A 12,435-nucleotide genomic window follows, 5' to 3' on the forward strand; every position below is an offset into this window, starting at 1 on the left:
ATAGGGAAGAGGCTTTCAAACAATTGGAGGCATTAATAATTGTAACTTTCTTGGAGTTCTCAAACTTGACTCAAATTATGATAATGTACTCAGGAACCACAGGCAAGAAAAAATAAACCTACTTGCACATTTTCTATTATCATCCACACAAAACAAATTCATCAATATATGTGCATACTATGTTTTGGATGCCATACTAGCTGAAAGGCAAGAATCATGGGGCCGGATTCAGAAAGCCCGGCGTTACTTTGTGCGGGCGTAGCGTATCTCAGATACGCTACGCCGCCGTAACCTAGTGAGGCAGGTTCTGTATTCAGAAAGAACCTGCGCCCTAAGTTACGGCGGCGTATCGTATGTGGTCCAGCGTAAGCCTGCGTAATACAAATTATCCAGGCAGTGGGCGTGTTGTATGTCAATCAAGGCTGACCCCACGTAAATTAAGTTTTTGACTTACGGCGCATGCGCCGTCCGTGAACGTATCCCAGTGCGCATGCTCCAAATTACGCCGCAAATAGTCAATGCTTTCGACGTGAACGTAACTTACGTACAGCCCTATTCGCTAAAGACTTACGCAAACGACGTAATCGACGGAAAATTTGACGCCAGCCCAACGTCCATACTTAACATTGCGTACGCCTCATATAGCAGGGGTAACTTTACGCCGGAAAAAGCCTTACGTAAAAAAAAATGCGCCGGGCGGACGTACGTTTCTGAATCAGCGTATCTACCTAATTTGCATATTCGACACGGAAGTCTTGGGAAGCGCCCCTAGCGGTCAATGTAAAGATTGCACCATAAGATAAGACGGCGTAGGAGACTTACGCCGCTCGTATCTAGGCAACATTGAGGCGTATCTGATTCTATGAATTCGCATTCGGAGTTACGACGGCGTATCTGGAGATACGCCGACGTAACTCCTTTCTGAATCCGGGCCATATTATTTATCTATGATTTTTGATGCAACACCTTATATATCACACTTAAAACAGAATGTTATTATTCTGCGATATGTACAGTGAAAGAAAAATGGTGCATTTAAGAGAGGTTCCTGGAATTCTTTAAATTTCTTTGAGTAGACTGGTGAAGAAATTGCCAAAATGATGCTCTCAAGATTGATGCCAAAGACTGTAGAGGTCAAGCCTGTGATAATGGAGTCAACATGTCAGGAATAGAGGTGTAATGCCGCGTACACGCGATCATTTTTCGGCATGAAAAAAAAAAACGTTTTTTTTCGAACATGCTGCATTTTTTAACGACGTTTTAAACGATGTCGTTTTTCGGGTTGTAAAAAATTATCGTGTGTGTGCTAAAACGACGTTAAAAACCCGCACATGCTCAGAAGCAAGTTATGAGATGGGAGCACTCGTTCTGGTAAAACTACCATTCGTAATGGAGTAAGCACATTCATCACGCTGTAACAGACAGAAAAGCGCGAATCGTCTTTTACTATCAGGAAATCAGATAAAGCAGCCCCAAGGGTGGCGTCATCCGCATGGAACTTCCCCTTTATAGTGCCGTCATACGTGTTGTACGTCACCGCGCTTTGCTAGAGCATTTTTTTTAAATGATCGTGTGTGGGCAACGTCGTTTTAATGATGAAGTTGGAAAAAAATACGTTTTTTCTACATGCCGAAAAATGATCGTGTGTACGCGGCATTAGATCCAAATTTCAACAGTAGTATAAAGTATATTGGCTGTGTGCAGTGCATTATTTAAATCCCATTGGTGTACATGGAGCTTCAAGCTCCTCTGAAAATAAGACCACCTTTGAAGTATAAATAGGCTGTATATTCTATCCAGAAACAGTCCTGATGCCGCGTACACCCATGTGTATGCCACCCTGTTCGACAAGATGGCTGGCTTCTGTCGGACAAGCATTCTGGAAAACCAGCAGCCAACCGACTCCCGATCAGCGCTCTCAGCCAATGACAGAGAGCACTGATCGGAGTGTTCTGGTGGGGGGAAGGCGTCACCCTGTCAGAACACAAAAGCTCAGCAGGGGAGATCGCTATACTAACTTTGCATGTACTGAGCTGACAGTACGGGAGTTGTCAGGTTGAAAAAAAAACTCATATAGTCGGATTCAGGTAGAGCGGCGTACATTTGAGCGGGCGTAGCGCAGCTCATTTGCGCTACGCCGACATAACATAGAGAGGCAAGGCCAGTATTCACAAAGCACTTGCTCCCTAAGTTACGTCGGCGTAGCGTAAATGGGCCAGCGTAAGCCCGCCTAATTCAAATTAGGAAGGTAGTGGACGTGTTGTATTAAAATTAGCCGTGACCCCATGTAAATGAATTCCCGAACGAACGGCGCATGCGCACACATGCTCAGAATCACGTCGCATATACTCCCTAAGATACGTCGGCTCAATGCTTTTCGACGTGAACGTAACCTACGCCCAGCCCCATTCACGGACGACTTACGCAAACAACGTAAAACCCGACGGCTGTTCCGACGTCCATACCTTAGCATGGGTTGCGCCACCTATAGAGGTGTTTTATCTTTACGCCCGACGTACGCCTTACGTAAACGGAGTAGCTTACTGCGACAGGCGCAAGTACGTTCGTGAATCGGCGTATCTAGGTCATTTACATATTCAACGCGTAATTAATTGGAAGCGCCCCTAGCAGCCAACGTAAATATGCACCCAAAATACGACGGTGTAGGAGACTTACGTCGGTCGTATTAAGCCAGAATTCAGGCGTATCTAGTAAGGAGAATAAGGCACATAGATACGACGGCGCATCTGTACACTTACGCTGCGTATCTGTAGATACGCCAGCGTAAGTCTTTCTGAATCTGGCCCATAGTGTGTACCAGGCTTTAGTAAGGTGTTGACATTGCAAGAACAATAGACAGAGTCATGTTTCTATCCTCTGTAAAACTAGGACCTCCACAGTGTCTTGTGAGGCTCACCAGACAGCCAGGTACAACAAAAGCATGGTTAACTTCACAGACACAATTCAAAGGCACTTTCCAAAAAGTTGGAACATTTCACATTGAACATGATATTGCACCCTAAGGTAACCATGAAGCGATTAGGTTGTTTATGGCCACCCTAACTTTTTCATTTTGTCAGATTTGTTTGTACCGCTTTAACAATACAAGCAATTGTGCTATGAATTTACTGTTTTCAATCTCTCATCTAATTAAATATTAGATTTATTTTCCGTATGTTTTGTCAATTTTTCTGCATTTCTATGAAACATAGCATGTTTAATTTTATACATTAAATATTTGAGTTTGTAAAGAAAATTCAGACACTGCTATTTTTTGGAAAAGCCAAAAAACTTTTGTAATAACAAATTTGAAAAAATGTTCTTCATGTTTTGATTTGGAATAGACTGTGTAGTGTTCCTAATGTATTTGCTTGTATGGCAATAGAAGCTATTATAAGGATTTTTGAGCTTTACTTTTTTTATACACACTGCTAAAGATTAAAGGGGACAAAATAAGAGAGGTTTATTGTTAGGGTTCACCAACACTAAGGAACACATTGCTGACTCTTTCCTGAACCCAGCCTGTTCACTGGACTGTCTGTGATGATTTTTTGGAACATGCAATAAAGGTTGAAGAAGTGCAGTGGATTCTGAATCCTTTTCTTTGCTTTAGCTTTGCAGACGAGCTGTGCTAGCACCTTCACCATAAGGCCCTTTTCACACTGGGGCGTTTTCGAGCGTTTTTCGAGCGAAGCCTCATCTGCAATCCCAATGTGCTGGTAAAGCACCGCTAAGACCCTAACGTTTTAGGGCGTTTTTGCAGTGCCTCAGTGTGAAAGGGTAAGGCGTTTTTACATCGCTTTTAATTCATTTCAATGGAGAGGGGCGTTTTTTTCAGCGCCCAAAAGCTGCTCCAAAGATGCTGCTTGCAGGACTCAGTGTGAAAGGGTCCATTGAGATGCATGGAGAGCGGTTTAATAGCGCTATTTTTAACGCTAAAACGCTGTAAAAACGCTTCAGTGTGAAAGGGGTCTTAGTGGATAGTGGATGGATGACTAATCACTCACCTGGAGCAGCTTTGCTTGTGCGTGTTTGCGTGTTTTCTAAAACAGCACACAGTCACTAGAATGCTGAACTCAGGCCAATACTTGCAATGTCCCACGGCAGCTAAACACTTTCAGCTTCCACCAGGCACTCTTCACTGAGTTTTTCAGACCAGATATTTAGGTGAAACTGCTTAGTTACCTCCAAATGTAATTAGGAAAAGCCCCCCCCCCCCTAATTTTACTATGGTTGGGACCTTGATGAACATCGGTAGATTCCAGCAGAAATGCCTCAATGGGGCAGCAGCCCTTGAGGCTGGGAAGCAGGGCTTCTCCAGACCCTAGAATATTTGTCCCCCCAGCTAGCTTCTGGGCACACCTAATATTCAAGCTGTTCATTTGACTTTTCCAGCCTTCTATGTTCTGAAGCCTCCAGAATGCAGTGGGGAACCAATTAAACCTGCAGCCTAAAGCCTCGTACACACGACTGGTTTTCTTGCCAGGAAAACTGCCAGGAGAGCTTTTGGCCGGGAAAATCGGCCGTGTGTATGCTTTCTAGCACTTTTCCCAACAGGAAAACTGCCGGAAATCCCGGCAGGAAAATAGAGAATCTGCTCTCTATTTTCCTGCCAGGATTCCCGGCGGCTTTAAACCCGGCAGTTTTCCTATGGGGAAACACTGCGAGGGACCATACACACGGACAGGATTCCTGGCCAAAGCTCTCCCTGCAGTTTTCCTGTCGGGGAAACCCGGCCGTGTGTACACAAGGAAACTTAGGAAATAGGTGGGGGATGGGTGCGCTATGAATTAATATTTATATAATAAAAAACTGTGCATATATATAAATATGTGAGACACCTGTGAATAATGATAAATCTAACATTAAAAGTCCATGTACACTTGATTGAATATGAAGTCAAGCCCAGATCCCCATAGTATTAAACTTGGTAAGAACTGGGCTCAAGTGAATCAGTCCAGTGATGGTGAACAAAAAAGGAAAAAGAAAAAACGTGCCAAAGTAGATCCTCAGAAAAAAACTGAAGAAAATAGTGCTTCCAATGTATTCCACCTTCACCATATAACCAAACACCCGAAGTGGATAAGTGAAATGGCTCCTTACCAGATGGATATGTCCCTTAGTTTGGTATCAAACAAGGAGACATAAATAGCTTAAACCAGGATCACTTTGTAGAGTCTGCTGTATCCTAGCAAGGATGTGTATACCAGTCTTGGACGTCCCAATATATAACATGAAAGACAGAATGGTGCCAATATAGTGGCACAGGCACTCCTTATGGTAGGCGGCCATTTGGCTCCTTTTATGTTAAGTCTTTTTAATTTTAATAAACCTACTACACTATATTGGCACCATTCTGTCTTTCATGTTATATATTGGGACGTCCAAGACTGGTATACACATCCTTGCTAGGATACAGCAGACTCTACAAAGTGATCCTGGTTTAAGCTATTTATGTCTCCTTGTTTGATACCAAACTAAGGGACATATCCATCTGGTAAGGAGCCATTTCACTTATCCACTTCGGGTGTTTGGTTATATGGTGAAGGTGGAATACATTGGAAGCACTATTTTCTTCAGTTTTTTTCTGAGGATCTACTTTGGCACGTTTTTTCTTTTTCCTTTTTTGTTCACCATCACTGGACTGATTCACTTGAGCCCAGTTCTTACCAAGTTTAATACTATGGGGATCTGGGCTTGACTTCATATTCAATCAAGTGTACATGGACTTTTAATGTTAGATTTATCATTATTCACAGGTGTTTCACATATTTATATATATGCACAGTTTTTTATTATATAAATATTAATTCATAGCGCACCCATCCCCCACCTATTTCCTATGTTATAATCCTTTGATTATTTTTGGGTAGCTGCTTATATTTATTTATCTATTTAATTTCTTGGCGCGAGATAGCACATACACAAATACACAAGGAAACTTACCGAGCAGGTTCTTGGTTTACCCGTTGGGATTCCCGTGGACTTTATACCGCCGGGAATCCCGTTCGTCTGTACAGGGCTTGTGAGTAGTGCAGCCAAGAGAAATCAATAGGTGCGCCAATGATTAGAGGAGCCCAAAAAAATTTGACTTGATTAATAATTTAGGGCAGAGGTACATTGGGCCAGATCCACAAATATCGGGCGTAACTTAACTTTTCCCATTTAAGTTACACTGCCGCAAATTGTCCAAGTTAGTGCCCGATCCACAAAGCACTTACCTTGAAATTTGCGGCGGTGTAACTTAAATGTGTCCGGCGCAAGGCGTGCCGAATCTAATGGGGCGAGTCCCATTTAAATTAGGCGCACTCCCGCGCATGCTCCGTCGGGTAACTTACCCGACGTGCATTGCGCTAATAGACGTCGCTCCGACATCATTTGCTTAGACGATAACGTAAATGGCGTCCAGCGCCATTCATGGACATCTTACGCAAACGACGTAGAGTTTGAATTTTCGAAGCGGAAACGACGGCCATACTTAATAGGGCTTAGTCAAATAGGACTCAGCCCTATTTTTACATGGCGTAACTCGACGTAAACGACATAGATTTAGCGCGACGGGCCTGTCGGAACGTTCGTGGATCGCCGTAAGTGTTCATTTGCATATTCTAGGCCGGCCGCAATGGCCTCGCCACCTAGCGGCCTGCCTAGAATTGCATCCTTAAGATCCGACAGTGTAATTCAATTACACATGTCGGATCTTCTGCCTATCTATGTGAAACTGATTCTGTGGATCAGTTCCATAGATAGAAACAGGGATACAACGGCATATCAGTAGATACACCGGCGTATCCCTTTTGTGGATAACCCCCTTTATTCCTTGTAATGCACAATGTTGACAATGTAGGTTGACAGACACTGGCAGGCACAGACTAATTTGGAGTTTTATTTGCTATCACAATGCTCTTCTTTCTCATTAAATCGAGTACTGTATATTGGATAACAAGCCAAGAAAATTGTATTGCATGTTATCTGAAAAAAAAAAAAAAAAATCACTTGGGCTTTACAATATGACTTAATACCTTGTGCAGCATAAGGTCATTTTAGACTACATAAAGGACATCACTAATCTTAACCCTTTCAATGCCAGAAGTTCATGAATTAAGTGCTTGCATTTATTAATATACATATTAATTTTAATAGAGTATGTGTGTAGGCAGCTAGAGCAGCAAATGATTATAACATTGAGGATAGGTTGTCATGGTTACCAAAATGCACGCCTTTGCCTGGCAGTGCAGTCATCATAATTCTCTATGAGCTGTACCTGGTTGTCAAACAGGATGATTTTTATCTCTAAAAAGTGATCGTGAATGTTCTACTTAAAATATGTTTATTTTTTTGCTTTAGATCCAGGGCAGTACACACGGGAATATAGATTATATGTACTGTATACATTATATTGTGCCCTTGACATTTGCTCACATCCCCTCTATTTTTGCTGATAATCATATCACAGTATCAGATGCAACTTTGTTAAGACTGATGTTGTTGAACATATCCTCAGATCAAAAAAAATAATCTTGCGTTGAAACTTATTCAGAAGACACAAGCTATCTGTGGCACAATTCTTTTAATGGTATTTACCTACACAGCTGCCTCACTTGTTAAGTCTTTGTCCACCGATACAGAGTTTGTGTGCAAAAAATGCAGATATACAGTATCTTGTCCTCTGGTTCTATAACACAGTTGCTAAGTGGTTAAAACTTCCAACTAGCAGCACTGGGGCCATCAGTTTGAATCCCAACCACGGCCGGCACAACCTGTCTGGAATCTGCATGTTCTACCTGTGCCCGTGTGGGTTTCCCGCGGGTAGTCTGGTGTCCTCCCACATTCCAAAGACATGCTGGTAGGTTCATTGGCTCTAGTATGTGTATGTATGAATGTGAGTCAGGGACCTTAGATTATAAGCTCCTTGAGGGCAGGGACTGATGTGAATGTACAATATCTATGTAAAGCGCTGCATAAAATGCTGGCGCTATATAAATACCTGTAATAGATACATTAATTGACACATAACAGGTTTCTTTACTAGGTTTGATTTTTTTTTTCCCCGAGCAAAAAACACATTCACAGCTAGAATTTTTTATTTCTTTTTTCATCCTACTTCTTGAAATGTTCTAGTCACTATTAAACATTGTTTTGACCAACCTAACCATTCGAAAACCATGTTAAGAAAACAAAACTTCTACTAGTGCATGGTGAGCTTTGGTCACGTATTGTAATTGGACCCTCGATACATGATAGTGTTACCCTGGTTAATGCTTATGCCGCATACACATGACCGTTTTTCATGACGTGAATTATTTTTTTTTTTTAAATGGTCATTAAAAACGATCGTGTGTAGGCTCCAGAGCATTTTTCTCGACGTGAAAAATGCCCATTAAAAAATGTAGAACATGCTCTAATTTCTCGCGTCGTTTTTCACGTTGTTGTGAAACCGTGAAAAAACGTGCATGCTCAGAAGCAAGCCAGTGGCGGCCCGCCCATAGGGGGCGCCCGGGCGCCGCCCCCCCTCCTGTAGGCAAAAAAAAAAAAAAAAAAAAAAATATATATATATATATATATATATATATATATATATATATATATTTTTTTTTTGGCCCCTTTAAGAAAGAAACTTAAAAAAAAAAAAATTTCTTTAATGGGTTGGGATTGAGCGCCGGCCACCATTTCCCTATGAAGCGCCGCGTCACTACAATCTAGACATGGCGCTTCATTTGCAGGCTTTTAGCTTGAATATGGGCGCATTGAAAAGCGCTGATATGCTTCCCGTGCCTCTCTATGAGCGCCGGGAGCATTACTACTGTGACTTCCGGCTATTCGTCTTACAGACGAAAATCAGAAATGACGTCACGCGGCACTTTCTCTGAAGTTCACACTGCCCGAGCGGAGTGAAGCTGGCGCTGCTAAGGTAAGCCAGCCAAGCCACACTCAGTTCAAAATGGATTTGATTTATCGCCCCATTAGGTCATCAGCGGACAGCGGTGCACTGCCTGATCCCCACCCATCCACCTTGGAGCCTGTTATTGTATTTAGACTGCTGGGACTTGTAGTTCTCCATCATCTCCTGGGGCTCAGGTGCATGCAATCCACCCTCTATGGGACTACAAGTCCCAGCAGTGAGAAAAACTGAACAAATATGGTGGATTGCATGCACCTGAGCCCCAGGAGATGATGGAGAACTACAAGTCCCAGCAGGTTTTAATATAAAGCTCCGAGGTGGATGGATGTCTGGACAGTGACAATTGATGGGCACAGTGGTGATATTTGATGGGCACAGTGGTGACAATTGGTGGCACAGTGGTGACAATTGATGGCACAGAGGTAACAATTGATGGCATGGCACAGTGGTGACAATTGATGGCACAGTGGTGACAATTGATGGCAAAGTGGTGACAATTGATGGCATGGCAAAGTGGTGACAATTGATGGCATGGCAAAGTGGTGACAAATGATGGCATAGTGGCTGTGTTTGATGGCATGGCACAGTGGTTGCGTTTTGATGGCACAGTGGCTGCGTTTGATGGCACAGTGGTGATAATTGATAGGCCGAGTGAGGCTGCAATTGTTTTTTTTTTGTTTGTTTTTTCGTTTGCACCCCCCCAAAAAATTTGAGCACCAGCCGCCACTGAAGCAAGCTATGAGACGGGAGCACTCGTTCTGGTAAAACTAGCGTTTGTAATGGAGATGGCACATTTCGTCACGATCTAACAGACTGAAAAGCACGAAGACTGAAAAGCGCGAATCGTCTCTCACCAAACTTCTACTAACACGAAATCAGCAAAAGCAGCCCAAAAGGTTGCACCATCTGAATGGAACTTCCCCTTTATAGTGCCGTCTTACGTGTTGTACATTACCGCGCTTTGCTTTTTACGATCGTGTGTATGCAAGGCAGGCTTGACAAGAATCGCGTCCAAAAAAACGTTGTTTCTTCTAGGACATTAAAAATGGTCGTGTGTACGCGGCATTAGATTTTATTCCCCTTTGTTTCCTTCCCCATTTGTGCTCTCCCGTTTTTTCCCCTCCTCTTGCTTTTTCCCTCTTTTTCCATGTTTTTTTTTTTTTTTCTCGTTCAATTCCACACACTAATTTTCACACAATTTATTAACACTCCCTGTATACACAACTTTCTCTCTTCATTATAATTTTTGCACCCTCCTTCCTCTGCTTGGTGATGTTCAGCACCTTTCCCCTATACCCCATAGCCTTAGCTTGTAAGCAGTGACAGCTGGATCCTTCTCTCAGAGATCAAGCGCACTGATTACCATAGTGAGAGTAAACAGGCTGCACATGCACATGCTGCAAGCTGGGCCTTCTCTTTGACCGATCTAGCGCTGTAATAATTTTTTATGGGGCTTGTCTTTGACAGGAAAAAAATTATTGTTTTTAATTATCATTTATCAAAGTGATTTCCATCATAATTTCGAAATAAAAGATATTAGTTGCTTGATTTTGACCAATGCCTAATCTTTTTAAAACAAGTTTTTATTTAGCATAGTTGTGACGTCTGGCCTGGGGCTGACTTTGAAGATAACTGGTTTATACAGTTTCAAACTTTTGTTTAATTTTCATCCAGCATAGCAAGAAGAATTACACTAACGTTTCTGTTAGAAATGAGAAATACAGTGTCAACTCCCCACCCACAGGCTGCTGGTTGGACAATGAAGGAGCAGTAACCTTTTGTTTATTTCCTTTTTCCCCTTATTTCCTCTAAGCTGTTTTTGAACATGTGTATGCAACAAAGCTTTATCAGCATCTACTACTTTCCTTCCTTCTCTGAGTTCTGCTGTGCAGGGAATAACAGAGACTGAGATCAAGATAGATTCGGGCACTTAAAAGTAAAAGTGCATTTTTAAGTCTGTGAAGGTTCCTATTTATTCAGGTTATGGTATAGTTGGTAAGAGGTTTCTAAATGAACATACTGAATTAAAGGAGAAGTACAGCGAAGCTCGTTTGGCTGTACTTTTCCTGTGGATCACAGAAGTACATCAGAATCTCCAACAAAAATGTAGTCTGAATTTTAAATCGTAATTAAACAAATCGCGCATTTCTTTTGCTCCACATATGTGTCCCTTTTGGCCACCGCGGGGGTTCTTGTCTGGTCCCGCCCGCTGTACCCCTTTGGCGGACCCTTTTAGGTGAGCAATCTAACCTGTGGTTTTCCCCTTGTTTGTTTATACTGTTGTTTTTTAACCTATCATTGATGAACTGTTTAATTATTCCTAGATCTTCTCCTGATGAAGCGCTATAATCCGCGAAACTAGTTGAGATACTGTTACAACCCTCAACTCATCGCAATGTCTTCCCCTTTTGGGGACCTCTGTTTTGGTGCCGTTGGATGGTTGTCACAATTTTAATTCTGTAACTGTCTTGTCTGTGCTCTGAAATAAAAATTTATCAACTTTTTTTATATTCTTATTTTATTTTGTAACTCTGTATCGGTACCGCAATAGTCCTAACTGGCCCCTTATTCTCTTCTTGGCTCTTTGGTTCGGGGACCTTAGACCCAAGTACCCTATATCTATTATTATTATGTTGATGTAAATTGCTTTATAGCTTGTTTTCGAACATTTGTATTAATAAAGAACTATAATAATTAATTTGTCTATATCAGTCTAATGTTTGTTTTGTAGTAACTATCCACTATTTGCTAAAGAAAAGATGATCATCTTAGGTGTCTTAAAAAGTCTTAAAATGTATTTTTGGCTTGTGAAGGGTTGACCGTCTTTACTTCCTTGTAGTATAAAGTATAAGCAGGCATTTAATAATTGCGTCTCTCCTGATTTCCATTGTTAAATAATATAAAAATGTTTCGGTATAAAAAACCTTTCATGTCTCCATAACATGATTGAATGCCTGTGATGTGTACAGATGTAGTTGAATAGGGATACTTTTGTTCCAGAGATTGCTGTATTCCACTTCTGCGGTGAATGCTTTTTTTAGGTTCTGAATCATCTTATCAGATTATCTATTGGAGTCAGGGCTAGAGTTAAATAGTTTAATTCTCCATTGGGATGCACAAATGCTGCTTTATCCCATGGAATACCACACCACATCTTGCATATACTGGTTTGGGATTGAAAACCATGGGTGACAAATGTTTTAACTGATAGGTTAACAAATTGTGATTTTTTTTTTAACAAAATAGATCATAATTTGCTAAAAATGTGTGTCCTTTAAAATCAAACAAATCCATGACTATTTTGTGTCTGGACATGTAGTATCATGTGATCAAGTAACTTTTTGAATATTAGCCTTCTTCAGTATCTCTGGATGTGTCATTTTAGCATTCTGGCTTTCCTTTTCCCAAGCTTCACCCTACCTGCCACCAAAATTACATACTTCTTTGTTTCTTTTATTTTTAATATATAAATAACCAAAGAACACACATTTCATATACGGTATTGCAATTTGCCAATTCTTAGGGTGCATTCC

This window comes from Rana temporaria, chromosome 4, assembly GCF_905171775.1.
Source record: "Rana temporaria chromosome 4, aRanTem1.1, whole genome shotgun sequence".
NCBI lineage: Eukaryota > Metazoa > Chordata > Amphibia > Anura > Ranidae > Rana > Rana temporaria.